The following is a 12,548-nucleotide window of genomic DNA, read 5'->3' as shown; positions in this document are numbered from 1 at the left end:
GCTCGCCCCGCTGCCCCTTCCTGCCTCGAAGGAGGGGGAATGCGAAATGGTGGAAGAAGCCGGAGCCATTGTTCAGGAAAGTTAAAAGAGGAGCTGTCCTTGCTTGCTTGCTCAGTCATGCATACTCAATCTGGCCGGGCCCGGGTCCCTATGGAAAGGAGGAGGGCGATTCTTCCCCTCTTTTTAACATTCCTCTCCAGGCCTGGCTGTATTTAAGCTGCTTTCCTCCACGCCGAGGAGGAGGGAGGGGGATGGTCTGAAGTTCCTGTACATTTGCATTTTAAGCACTTCCAGCACTGAGCAGGCCACTTTGTTCCCCCGCGCTTCCCCGCTCCGGCACCCCTCGCTGGGGTGCTGCTCCAGGTGGGTCGGATGCCCTACCAAAAGAGGTCCCCTCCGCGTCCGGGGCCGGCCTGCCCGGGTGCTCAGCCTCTGCCTCCACAGGTATTTCTGGTTGAGGCTGGACCGGGCATACTTCTTTGTTGCCAGCTCTAACCACCTCACCCCTTTTACGTGAGTGCCGCGTTTCAAAGCGGAAAACTGTCCCCAACTCTGGACCTCTTGAAACGCTATCTCCTCTGCATCCTAAGGACCTGGGCTGTCTCAAGGTTTGGACTTCGGGGCGTGTGTTGGTTTTTCCTCCTCTCTTTCCAAGACTTCCAGGCTTTCTGCTGGGAGTCCATCACAAAAGCTGCATTGTTCGCTTTAGGGAAACCCACCACAATTGGATCTAATTGAGCCTGACACTATATCCATCTTCCTTTCCTTGGAGGGAGGTGTGGGGTCTGTCTTTCCTGCGTTAAGAAAAAAAAGTTTACAGTAACTTCTTGACCGAAAAAGAGGATGTATGTATGAACTTTATAAACAATGGGAATTCCAGATCAGGTTCCCATTACTGCTGTAAATGTAAATGTTCCTGGGGTAGGCAGCAGTTCCAGCCAGGGATGGGGAATGATACATCTCTCATAAGGTAGGTTTGTTTCTGCTGGATTTGAGTGAAAATGGCATCTCTTCTTGTTAAGCCCCATGTTCACATGGATAATAGCAGGGCATCTATGTCTAAGTATAACGTGTGGGATCACAAGTTCTGTAATCAGAACTAGGACAGGATTTTTTTTCCCCTAAAAAAACCCCCCAAACTTCCTCTCCCCACTTAAAAAAAAACAAGCCAGAACATTGCCCACGTGGCCCACAATGCTATTTAGGGGGAACCCAAGCCTAAGGAAGCTGCCGAAACCAAAGCCTCCCCAAAGCCCAGCGTTTAGACACCCTGGGCCGTTCCTGTAGATGGAGCAAGTGCTCCTCATGCCCCAGTGTGACAGCACCTTCCCCGGCACAGAGGCAGCCCCCGTCCAGCGAGGCCAGGGCTGGGGAACGCGTGTTTACTAGTAAAGAGAAGGGTTTCTTAAAATAATCAATCCATTGCCAGCAACCATAGACCAATTACCATATGACTCCTCAGGGTAACAAGGAAACTTAATTTTCACTCTCCAGCCGCTCTTGAATTTTTGAAGATGACTCAGTTGGCAACTGGGGTAGAAAACGATAAAAAAAACCCCCACTATTTGGAAGCGAGCTGGAAGCTCCCGTCTGTGCCAGCAAGCCCGCAGTGCCCCAGCCGTGGCTTTGGTGCCAGCCTTCACCACTGCGCCCAGCAGAAGCGCTCCCAGCCCACCCAGCCGTGCCGGCTGGGGCAGCAGGGTCCCTTGCCTACAGCCGCACAAGCTGGGGCACGGAGGACGAACCAGGGACCTGCTTTATGGACTGGTGGCTCTGGGGAGCAGAGGGGCCACACTTGACAAGTGGCAGCAGAAAGTGGAGCAGAACAGGAGCGATGCAAAGGGGGGATGAAGGGACCGGGCAGGAGAGGAGGTGGCCGGTGACCAAGGGGCAGTGGTGGGGGACGCCGGCTCGCAAGCTGCAGCGAAGTCCCTGCGTGCATGGGGGTCCCTGGTCTGCTGCAGCAGCTGCTCCCCTGGCCGGAGCCCATGGCTGGCTCCTCTCCCCAGGAGATGGGGAGGAAAAGGAGGCTCCACCTGGGTCCTACTGCCCTTGGACTAGCACATGGGAGGTCCGTGCATGACAGATTTAGACATTTTATACCTTCCCACTCCATGCTGTGGGTCCAGCTGAATCAGTTTGTCGTGGCGATTCCGGTGTCCTTTGTTTCTCCGTTAATAAATAATGGGGTCACAGGGCAGCTGTCACACAAACTGCCTGGGGCCTGTGCTAGGACGAGAGGTGATCTCCGTGCTAGAAAGTACAGCTTACTCCTGAACCTGCCCTTTGGCGGTCAGGGAAGAGTTAAAACAAGAGCTGGGTGGCCAAGACACCAAAGTTTTTGGAACCAAAGCTAGAAGTTAGCACAGGCTGCCATTAACAGCTCAAGGGTAGGTGTCCCTTGGACCTCGCAGCCTCACTACGTACATATGCAGGATGCTTCCAGCAAAGCGGACCCTTGTTTGTTTCCTCTCTCTCCCTCCTCTTCCTTAAATCCCATTATTTTAGCCAACAGCTCTTTAATAGTGCCTTTTATGGAGGAAAAAGATAATCGATAAACTCAACTGGGTGGTGCGGGCTGGATGTGAGGACCCCTCAGGACGTCGGCGAGGCCCCACGCCAGAGCTGCTGGCTGGGCTGCGTGACGCTCCCCGCCACGGCCAGCCAGCGAGGCCGTCCTGCTCAATTCCCCAGCCCCAAGCTGCACGGAAGAAAGAGCTGGAGAGGGTTCGTCAGGCTCCTGTGCCAGAACTTAGACTCCAGCCACATTTGGCAGGGATGCTAGTGCTTATCCCCCTTCTTTAATTAAATCTACCAAATGCATTAGCTCAGTGGCAGCCCAAACTGAAATAACACCCCGGAGATTTCGAAAGATCCGAATCTGATCCATTCTTGCAACAGAAAGATGAATGGAAAAGGGATTTTCCTAAAAGATTTCCTAAAATCTGGGGTGTGTTTTGGAAAGGGTGTCAAAAGTTTAATACCAGGGCCTGGACACATGCCCTGAGCAAGTATTTCCACATGAGAGGGTTACTGAGATATAAACCAAACTCCTCTTCTGCTACAGAAACTAACTTGGATCTAGAAATGGGCAACTCCTCCTTGTTATTTTCCTTCCTTGGAGTCTTGTGTCTCCGAGCACAGTTTAGTGATTTGAAGATGAAGCAATTTCCCCTCCTAGCTTTAAAAACAAAACAAAACCAACCCCAAAACATTTATATCTGAGGTTCATCCTCATCCTCCTCCTCTCTTTCTCCCCCAAAGCATCCAAACTTTACAACCCCCGGGCAACTTAAGGGCTTTGGTAGGTTGGCACCGAAGGTGTACGGACGGCACCACACAGGGACACCGATCGCAGCTCTGCGCCCAGCAGCCTCTCCTTGTTCGGTGAGCTACAACGCCAAGCACCCAGCAGCAATAAAACCCTGCCATTATCTCCTTTCATGACAGCCACAGTTGCACGCCCGGCGCCCCAGCTTCAGCGTGAAGCACCTGCATCCTTCAGCGCTATAAACTCCTCCTGCCGCATGCTGGGGAGAAGTCCCCTAAAGCTGCTCACGCCACAGGCGAGCTGGCTTCCTCTGCTCCTCCAGGCTTGTGCAGGCGCCCAGGATGCAACGCCTGCCTCTCCGCTCCGGCAAATCTCCGGCCGCTTGACCGAAGCGCTCGACGCACCACCGATCCCTACACGGGTTGGCCAGAGGTGATGGGGACGACGAGATCCCTTGGCCCGCTCGTCTGCCAAACCCCCAGTAAAACCAGGCGGGGACAACGTGGTAATACAAAAAAAAAAGTGAATGCTGCCTATGATACTGGCGGGGTTTCTGCCTTGGCGTGGGCTGGGTGGAGCATCCCCATCCGCCATCCCCTATATGCATCCGCATCCCCTATATATATACCCGCAATCCCATCCCCTATCCGGAGCCGTACAGCCACCGGGCAGCCCTAGGTTTCTTTCCCCACTTCGCAGCGCCTCCGGGGACCCACCGGCTCCCCGCCCTCCCGCCGCCGCTCCCGGGCCCGGCTCCGCCTGCAGGCGCGGCGCCGTTCCGCCAGGCGGCAGCATTGCCCGCCGAGTCCCGCCGCTCGCCCGGTACCGGGTCAACCCGCCAGCCCCCCCCCGGGGAGCCGGGGCTCCGCTGGGGCCCATTCGGGCCCCAGCGGAGCCCCGGCTCCCCGGGGGGGGGGGCGGCGGGTTGACTCCTCCCAGGCCAAGGCTCCTCACCTCACACAGTAATTAATTCCAACTCCACACATGAATTAATCGAAAGGAGTTAATTCTCACGGGGTTGCTGTCCCCTGCGATGTCCCCAGTGCGTCGCTCGGGGGTCACAGCCGGGGCACCAGGTGAGAGGGGTGAGGAATCGGATGGGCGGCGCGGGAACGGTGCGGTGGAAGCTACAGCGGTGAACCCCATCGCTACTCGTCGTCGTCAGTACTTGGCGATGGTGAAGGGTCCTGAGGGTTTGCACCATAAACCAAAATGGGAAGCCACAGCTGGCGCAGCTGAGCAGCTGCTGGACCAATGGTCGATGCACCCCATCGTTGCATGAGACCTGCATGCCCTGGCCTGCGCTGGCTGCCTTCTAGAAAACACCGATCCTAGATTTAGTACTTCCGCCTGAAGTCTGGATCTCTTGCCATCTATAGCTCGACACTAAGAAAATTTTTTTCTTGTTTGTTTTATTGTTGTTTTTTGGCCAAGCAGTGCCCACTGTCCCCCTCTCCCCTCTCCAGTCCTGCTGGCTTCTGCCACTTGGAGCAGCAAAACCTGAAATGAGTTTTCCAGCCTAAGGTAGCCCTGGAGAGGGAGGATCAGGACAGAGAAACACTAATTGCAGAGGACATCTTCCTACTCTTCCCACACCAGGCTCTCCCACCCAGAGCCCCAGAAGCACTGGTGTACGAGTGTGAGCTGTACACAGCAGCAGGAACCACTCCAACAAGCCATCCCTATCTGTTCAGACTCTTCAGCTGTCGCAGCTTTTATTTCAGGCGACGGCGAGTCTCACCAAACAAACGCGGAGCTGACAAAAAGCGCCACCTTGACAGCCCTCAAGGCCGACGTCCCATCACAACATCAGGTATGGCTCAGATTGCAGCTCTCCCAGCTGCTCTGTCTACATCTTCACCAGGACTGTTCCTGCAGCGATGCTCGGGGACCACCCGTGCAGATCAAAGGCACAGGCAGGACACGGTCCTTAAGGCTGCAAATGCTATGGCCCCTCACGGTTTTCCTTCCCGAGAAGCACCTGTCCATTAGCAAAAACTCGCCCGGACCACACCAAAGACCGATCCAGTGGTAGCGACTTTTGGTTTCCAGACCCAGACCACACGGTGCGACGACTTGCGCCTGGGCTGCCCGCTCCCTTCCCTTCCCCTCACTTCTGCCAGCTTCAGACACAGCATGCCCTGGGGACATTGGAGGGGGGCACACGGGGGGACATCTCCAGCGCACACCTGCCGGGGACTCAGCCAGACAGGGGGAGGCTGCATGTGAGCGGCTGGGTGTAACTTCCACCCTGTCCCTAGTGCCAAAAACAAGCATGTTAAAGCTAATCTACCTCTGTCTCAGCTCAACTGCTTTTCTGTGACTAAGCCCCTTATAATGGTTTTACTAAAATCCCCTTTTGATGGAAAAAATCCCAGCTGGAAGTTTCGGGCAGCGGCACAATGTGCAAGTCTGCGTGTCCCTTTCCCCAGCTTCACAAAAGCCTCTAATCGAGTGGAAAATTTGCTGGAGGCCAGAGGTTTAGGCCTGCAATTATTTTTTAAGGGATTATCAGGACAGAATGGGAGTACTTACGACCCTCCTTCTCTTTGTGCTTTGCTCTGTGCTTTGCTCTGTGCCGCTTTCAGATAGACTCCGCCAGAAACCTAAACCATCGCAGCTGGATCCAGTGAAACCAGGGCTCGGCTGGGCAGCATGCCTCCTTTCTGTCCTACAGGACAGACTCCAGGCTCCAGGTTAGACGAGTCTCACTCCAGCACCGTGCAACGAACAGAAACGCTTTTCCACAGAAGCAACACTAGACTTTTTTTTTTTTTAATAACAGCTTGAGAAAAAGCAACCGATTCCAGTCCTGTGAGCCTTGCTGAACTGACAAACCAACGAGCAGGCAGGGATGTGGTCCGTCGGACAGGCTGGGCTTTGGCTCTGCGAAGCCATTATGCAGGAGGTCTTGCACAAGTTACGTGCAGCAAGCTCCAAAAAAGACTTGGCACCGAAGATGCGTGCGCTGCAACACCCAGCTTTTAAGGGCCTTGCTCCAAGGGTGCATCCCCGGGGTTAAGGTCCTCAGTGCTTTCGCGGCCTCCGAGAAGTCAGACACCTCTGAGGCTCCAAAACAACTTCTTGCTGGGCATGGAGCCACTTACTGTCAGCACGCTTAGCATGGGCCAGCCAGAAGAGAAATGCCTCTGGCTCTCCTGCCCGAGGAGCTCTGTACCTTGCTCAGAGCTACCAGGAACTGCCTATGCTCATACGTGACCCAAAATTAGGTGCTTCTCTACCGTCAAATTGCCGCGCTCCCACTTGCGTGCAAGCAACTGAGCCATACCCGGAGGAAGCAGTGGTGTGCCCTCCTTTAAACTGTAGCCTAAGGAAGCGGGAGACCTGCTTTAATTCCTCCTTCCCTTCGTGGCACTTCAAACCTATCCCTCCCGGAGAAGGCACCAACCCTCATCCCTCAGGCAAGGGCCAGGAGAAAAGGCGACTCTTCACTATCCCCATATAAGCCACGCTACGGTGTGGATGCTTATTCCAGATTTGGTGCAAGAAAGAGAGTAGACGAAGCAAGCAACGGCTATAGACCACAAGCATTTACTGTGGGGGCCCATCTCCTTCCGAAACCTCTTGGCGTGTTGCATAAAGCAGCTGTTGGGTAAAATGCCGAAGGAGGTTTTGATCCCCGAGCCTTCCAACCATTCGGCTGCTATATAAGAGGTTTCAAAAGAAAGTGGCAGCTGCCACTGGGTTTTCGATCTTATCTTGTCCGTGTGCACTAGGTGTGCTCCGAAAACACCTGGGGAGGCTGAGGGGCCAGGATGCTCTCTTTCTGGATTGTGATCAGACTCAAGCAGTTTTGGGCAGGCACGCAAGTACAACGCTCAGCACCCAAGGGGTGTTAAAATAAAATTTTTTTTTTTTTAAAAAACAACCCAGACAAACATAGAGAAAAAGGCAAATGAAGCATTTGTGGAATTTAGATGCCTCCAGGAGCTAGGTGGTACCTAAGCTGGGGATTTTGATTTTGCAATTTTGAATACTGCCTCAATGCCATTTGTCTCGGTTTTTTTTTCTTGGATCAGGTCTTTTGCCCTTCTCTGCCTCATCCTCTCCATCCACACAGACACTGTTTTTGCAGAGTTTTAAGACAATAAGATAAAAAGACAAATGGCCTAGCCTGCTTATAATTGCTCATTAAGGCTGATGTGCTTTAAGATACTCTGTATGTGTCTCACTTCTGGAAGATGGATGAGTCTGCTCTCCAAGACAGCTTGAGAGCTTCACTATCCAATGATAAGGACCCAGAATCACCAGTAACCAGTAGTGTAGGATGTGACCTGTGTGATTCACTAGTGGCACTAGAAATGCAAGGTCAGGTGAAAAGTCAGCTCAAGCTCCATCTTCTCACCCTAATAAATTGAGTGCCAGGCCCAAGGAGAGCCTCGCTCTTTGAGTCCCGAGTCTTTCTATTTATACACAGCCTGCTGTCCGCGGATAACCTTGAAAAGCCCTACTTACAGTATTGCTGAAACACTGGGGACTTCCAGAGATCACCATCCAAATTCTGCACAGAGGCAGGATCAAGTATACTTGGATCATTCCTGACAAGGGTTTATCTTACCCATTCCTAAAACTCTCCCTAAAGGCATAGCCTGCAGCCCCCCTACCCAACCACTTCCAGTTTACTTCCAATAATTTTTCTCCATGTCCACCTTAAATATTCTATTTTTCCTGCAGATTAAGCTGTGTTTTTAATGCTCTCCACAACTGGCAACAGAAAAGAGTTGATGACTGTTCTGCTTAGGGCAACCTCTTACGGCCTGGACCACAACTCCTTTCCCTTCGTCCTCACGCTCAGCTCCCTGCAGATGCACCTCAAATGCAACGGTGCTTCAACTCCGCCTCGTGCAGGGTTTGCCTTGTGAAGAGCCCAGTTATCATGCTGCATTATACAGGTGGGTTTCTAGATGTATGATAAACATGTCTGGAAACTATTACGATCCTCCCAAATGTTTGTGGCCTGCAAGAATTGAATCCAGAATCCCAATGGGAACTGATTTGCTCACTGGGATGTTATAAAGATTTTATATTTTACAATATTATTATAATATATACCATAAAGATATTATAAAGATACAACTTGCCACTTGTAAATTGTCAAAGCTTCCTAAGACACGTAGATAACTCAGTATCTACCCTCTGTCCCATCCCAGCACTCCCACGACTTTATTTTACAGATACCTGCCAGCCCCGCTCCTTTATCCTCCTTCTGGGTATGCTCTCATACCCCTTGATCTAACAGCAGCGTTCCCCACAGGAGTCAACAGGGACTGCATTTCTGTCCCCTACCCAGGGGCCACTGATGGAGACAGAAGGGATGTGCTCAGTTTAGTCAGGCTAAAGATAACCAGCGTTTCACATGCAGGTACACAAAGTAGAAGGAGCTTATTTTTCTAGCGTAGCTTAACGATGCAAGTGAAAAGAGGGGACTGACAGGCCATGACAACTGGAACCACTCCTGTTCGAGACGTACACTGCACCAGAACTGTCCTAGCATGAGTAATACAGACCTCTGAACTTCATGGGCTCTTGCCAATTCTGTCACCTGTATAGGATGTCCCAGAATCATAAACAGAGTGAAAAAAAATCCCTTTCCAGCTCTCAGCAGAGTAGTCGTGCTGACTGTCACTGTACTCGGAGAAGGTACGGTGCACAGGTAGGTACTTGTTTCCTGCTTGCACTATCACTACTATTTTTGAGACAAAATTTCAAGCTCATCATTGAACAGAAGTGCCGAGCTACAAAGCAGTACAGAAATCACGTTGTTCATCCAGGAAATTACAACTCCGTGTCTTACACCGTGTATTGCCCTTGTGTGTAGCTATGCAATGGGCATCGGCGGCAGCAGAGCGAGGCAAGTGAAGAGGCTTACAGCTTGGATTTGTAAAAGTCTAGGCACTCAGACATCCCAGAGCCCCACGGGAGCTTCTGGTGACTTGCACTTCTCAGGAAAAACAACAGAGTGGATTCTGTTCCAGGCTCACCGCACAACTGCAGGCAAGTCCTGCCACCCCTCTGCATCTCAGCCGCTTCGTGCTTAAAATGAGAGTAGTACGTACCTATGAGAATAGAAAAGCTTATTTTTGGAGTTCAAAAAAAATACTCGAGACCTCTGCATGGAAGTCATCAGAGAAGCCTCGAACATAATCATCAATATTCCTGTGCCGAGTACAGGAAAGTTGTCAGAGCCTCCTAACAACACCAGAGGAGGCCCTAGCTCATGTTCATTTCTGCCTCTTTCCATACCATCTCCCTGAAGAATGGGCCTTGTAGAAAGAAGAGTTTCAAAACACAGCCTGAGTGCAGTAACTGCAGACATATTGTGTCAGACAGGGGCTCGGTGTTGAAAGAACTGTCTATATATTCAGCTGCGTATTGTTACAAACATTTAAAGAAGCTGCTTTATCCAAAAAGGAAGGACAAGTTAGTATTATTATGAAAGCTAGGGGGTTTCCAGGGTTGCTGGTGTGCAAGCAAACGATCCAGAGCCAGGATAGATAATCACGGTAGAAACGATAGGAAAATCTACCAGTGCCTGAGGACCACCCATGCAACATCTGCACATGTCTCATAAGCCAGGTGTTGCTCCCTGGAGCACATAATTTGGGCACGCGTTCAGTGTGCCACTCCTACCACCTCCTGGCTCCCGCCAGAACAATGTCACACGCTGCCTACAGCTACGTGCAAAGCGAGTAGCGCCAACCCCAGTGCAGAGAAATCTGTCATTCACCCAAGAATATGTTGTGTCAGTACAAAACTAGCCCACAGCTGGGAATCGGCAGGAACATATTTGAGGTATCACACTCACAGAGGAGGAACAGAAAACTGCTTTGCCCGCAACTGCCCAAAAGCGACTGCGGCAGCTTAAGTTAAAGACTTAAAGGGAGGCACACAGAGAAGTCAGGGGTCAGGCTCCAAAAGAGACAGATATTTGCACTCCAGAAAACAGGCTACAAAGCACTAAATGCAAACAGGAGTTTATCCTAGCAGCATGCTGTGTACAGATGTGCTTTCTTTATAGAGGCAAATGCATCTCGGTACGCCCAGCATCTAGCACAGCTCTGGTTGCTTAGTCCATGGACCCTACCAAGCTTCAAGGATGGGAGCATCTCTCCTTTGTGCACTAGCTATTCTCATGAGCCAAGGCTGAAATCCTGGCAATAGTTCTCCCCTCTCTTTAAAAACAAAGAAAAAAAACAAAACAACAAAGAAAAACAAAAAAAACCAATCCCTAGTCAGGACCCTGCTACACCACAGACTGAAAAAGTGCTTACTTTTCTTCAGGAAGAGATTATATTTCTTATAGCGGGTTGAAGGTGGTCGTGGAACGGGGTTCAGCACATGGATGAAGTTCTGGAGGATTTTTATTTTAATAAATATGCTAACTCCAGGGGGAAAACCTCTGTCAATACAAATCCTATGGAAAATATTGCTCCTGTAGACAGAAGAGAGACCAGTTCTGTTTGTGTATTCAGGCACTGTATATATGAAGATATTTTAGAGGCCTCTATACTTAGCCATTGTGGTTTCGATCTTTCCCAGGCCAGAGGTAGCTGTGTAAGCATATAGTCAGCATTGGCTAAACAAGTACTTTTAAAACCATGCTATTATTACCAAGTTAGTTAAAGAAAGCTTTTTTCATCCCCCCCTTTTTTTTTGGGGGGGGAAGATCTGTAATTCAAGACAAAAATCATTAAAAATACCAAAAAACACCAACAAAAAAAACCCCCACCCACCCTTCTAGCCCTTAGAGTGAGATGTGGGGTTCTTTGCTATCTCTTTATATTTAACTGCAGCCAGACCACTTCAGGTCATGATCTCATCTGATCTCAGCAGGATGGCAGCGCTGGGTCTCGCCGATACTCCCGGGGAAACCAGGGTCCCTCAGGAAGCGATGCGGGTGACTCAGGCAGCGGAGCTCCTTCCTCTGAGTCAACACTGACCCAGTGTTTCAGCATCATGCCGGAGGGTGCCGACCTGCTCGGCGTGTTGTCTTTCAGAGGAAAGAAATGGGTGCCTGACCACGCTCGTGGTTATTAAAGACAACATGTCACTTTACGCAAACATTGGCATTTGGTTACGTGACCGCTCCCTGTGTGCGTAATTACATTTCTGCCTTCCTCCGCTTTCTGTCCCGAATTGTTTCAATAGCTGCTGTGTTTCATCCAGCCCTAAATGCACTTCGGTGGTTGGAGAAGCAGTTCTAGCAGAGCCCAAAACTAAGAACCTGGAATTCTATTGCTGACCCCACCTTTGGTTGGCCACATAACCAAAGCACATCTCTTCTACCTTCCCCTCTCCCTTGGTTTCCCCCTGTGCAAGAGGGGGCTCATGAGAAGAATCTCTTCTGTAAAATGCGTTGAGAGCTACTGGTGGAAAACCCCACACAAGAGAGCTTTATAAAGATGAATTATGCGAGATGGCACTATTAATTAGGTATGCTGATTAAACATTCTGGGATTTTTTTTCAGTAGAAAGGCGTTAGGGAAAATAAGAGAGGTTTGTAAAGACAGCAATGAAGTCTTCTGCATTTGACGTAATTGTGCCCTACGATCTTTCTTTAATCCAAGAGTGCCTTGGATTACAGACCAGACAGGTATTTCCCCCTTTGATGCAGAGGAGTTTGGTGATGCCTACTGTACAGCAAGTACTCTAAAGGTGCTGAGCATTAGCAGGATTTTTTTTTTCCACAGGCAACTCAGCTGCCTATAATTATCTGAAGAAAAATTCCTCCTCTTCTTCCCTAATCCCAGTGCTCTGATCACATGCTACGTTTGCTCTGGGGACTCCATTTCAGAGCCATGTGACATTTACAACACACAGTCCTAAAAACACATGAAAAATACACCTGGTTCTGGGATTTGGCACAAATTCAGCCCAGGTTCACCAAAAGGTTTGTGACCCTTCTGAGCAAAGCTGGGACCAAGTTACAGTTTTGCATTGCACCTTGTGGCTTGGACAAAAAATAACCTGATCAAACTTGGAAGCTTTGATTGAGATGCGCTTGGAGAGTTTGAGTTCAGTTCAGGCATAAACTCGGTTCAAAACTCAGAGGCTGGAAACTGCCTTGAATGGAGAGCGGCTGGAGTATCTGCACTCACCTGCATTGCAAAAAGGATCAGGTTGACATGGGTGACAGGGACTCAACAGCAGACCTGACCACTACCAACACTGAGACAGCCATGAGCATGCTACTATTGTAGTTCAAATAGGGATTCACTTCTGAAGCAAATTCCCCATCAATCCCACTACTTGTGTG

At 50.5% G+C, this 12,548-nt stretch overlaps 1 protein-coding gene across 1 annotated transcript in view; it reads right to left on the bottom strand.

The window, feature by feature from the left end:
- WNT5B (Wnt family member 5B) overlaps positions 1-12,548 on the bottom strand; it is a 74,281-nt gene that overhangs the window by 43,073 nt on the left and 18,660 nt on the right. The gene's annotated exons all lie outside the window — the stretch shown is intronic.

This window comes from Ciconia boyciana, chromosome 1 (assembly GCF_034638445.1).
Source record: "Ciconia boyciana chromosome 1, ASM3463844v1, whole genome shotgun sequence".
NCBI classification, from domain to species: Eukaryota; Metazoa; Chordata; class Aves; order Ciconiiformes; family Ciconiidae; genus Ciconia; species Ciconia boyciana.
The sequence above is the reverse complement of the archived record's forward strand: the minus strand, read 5'-3'. Positions and strand labels throughout refer to the sequence as shown.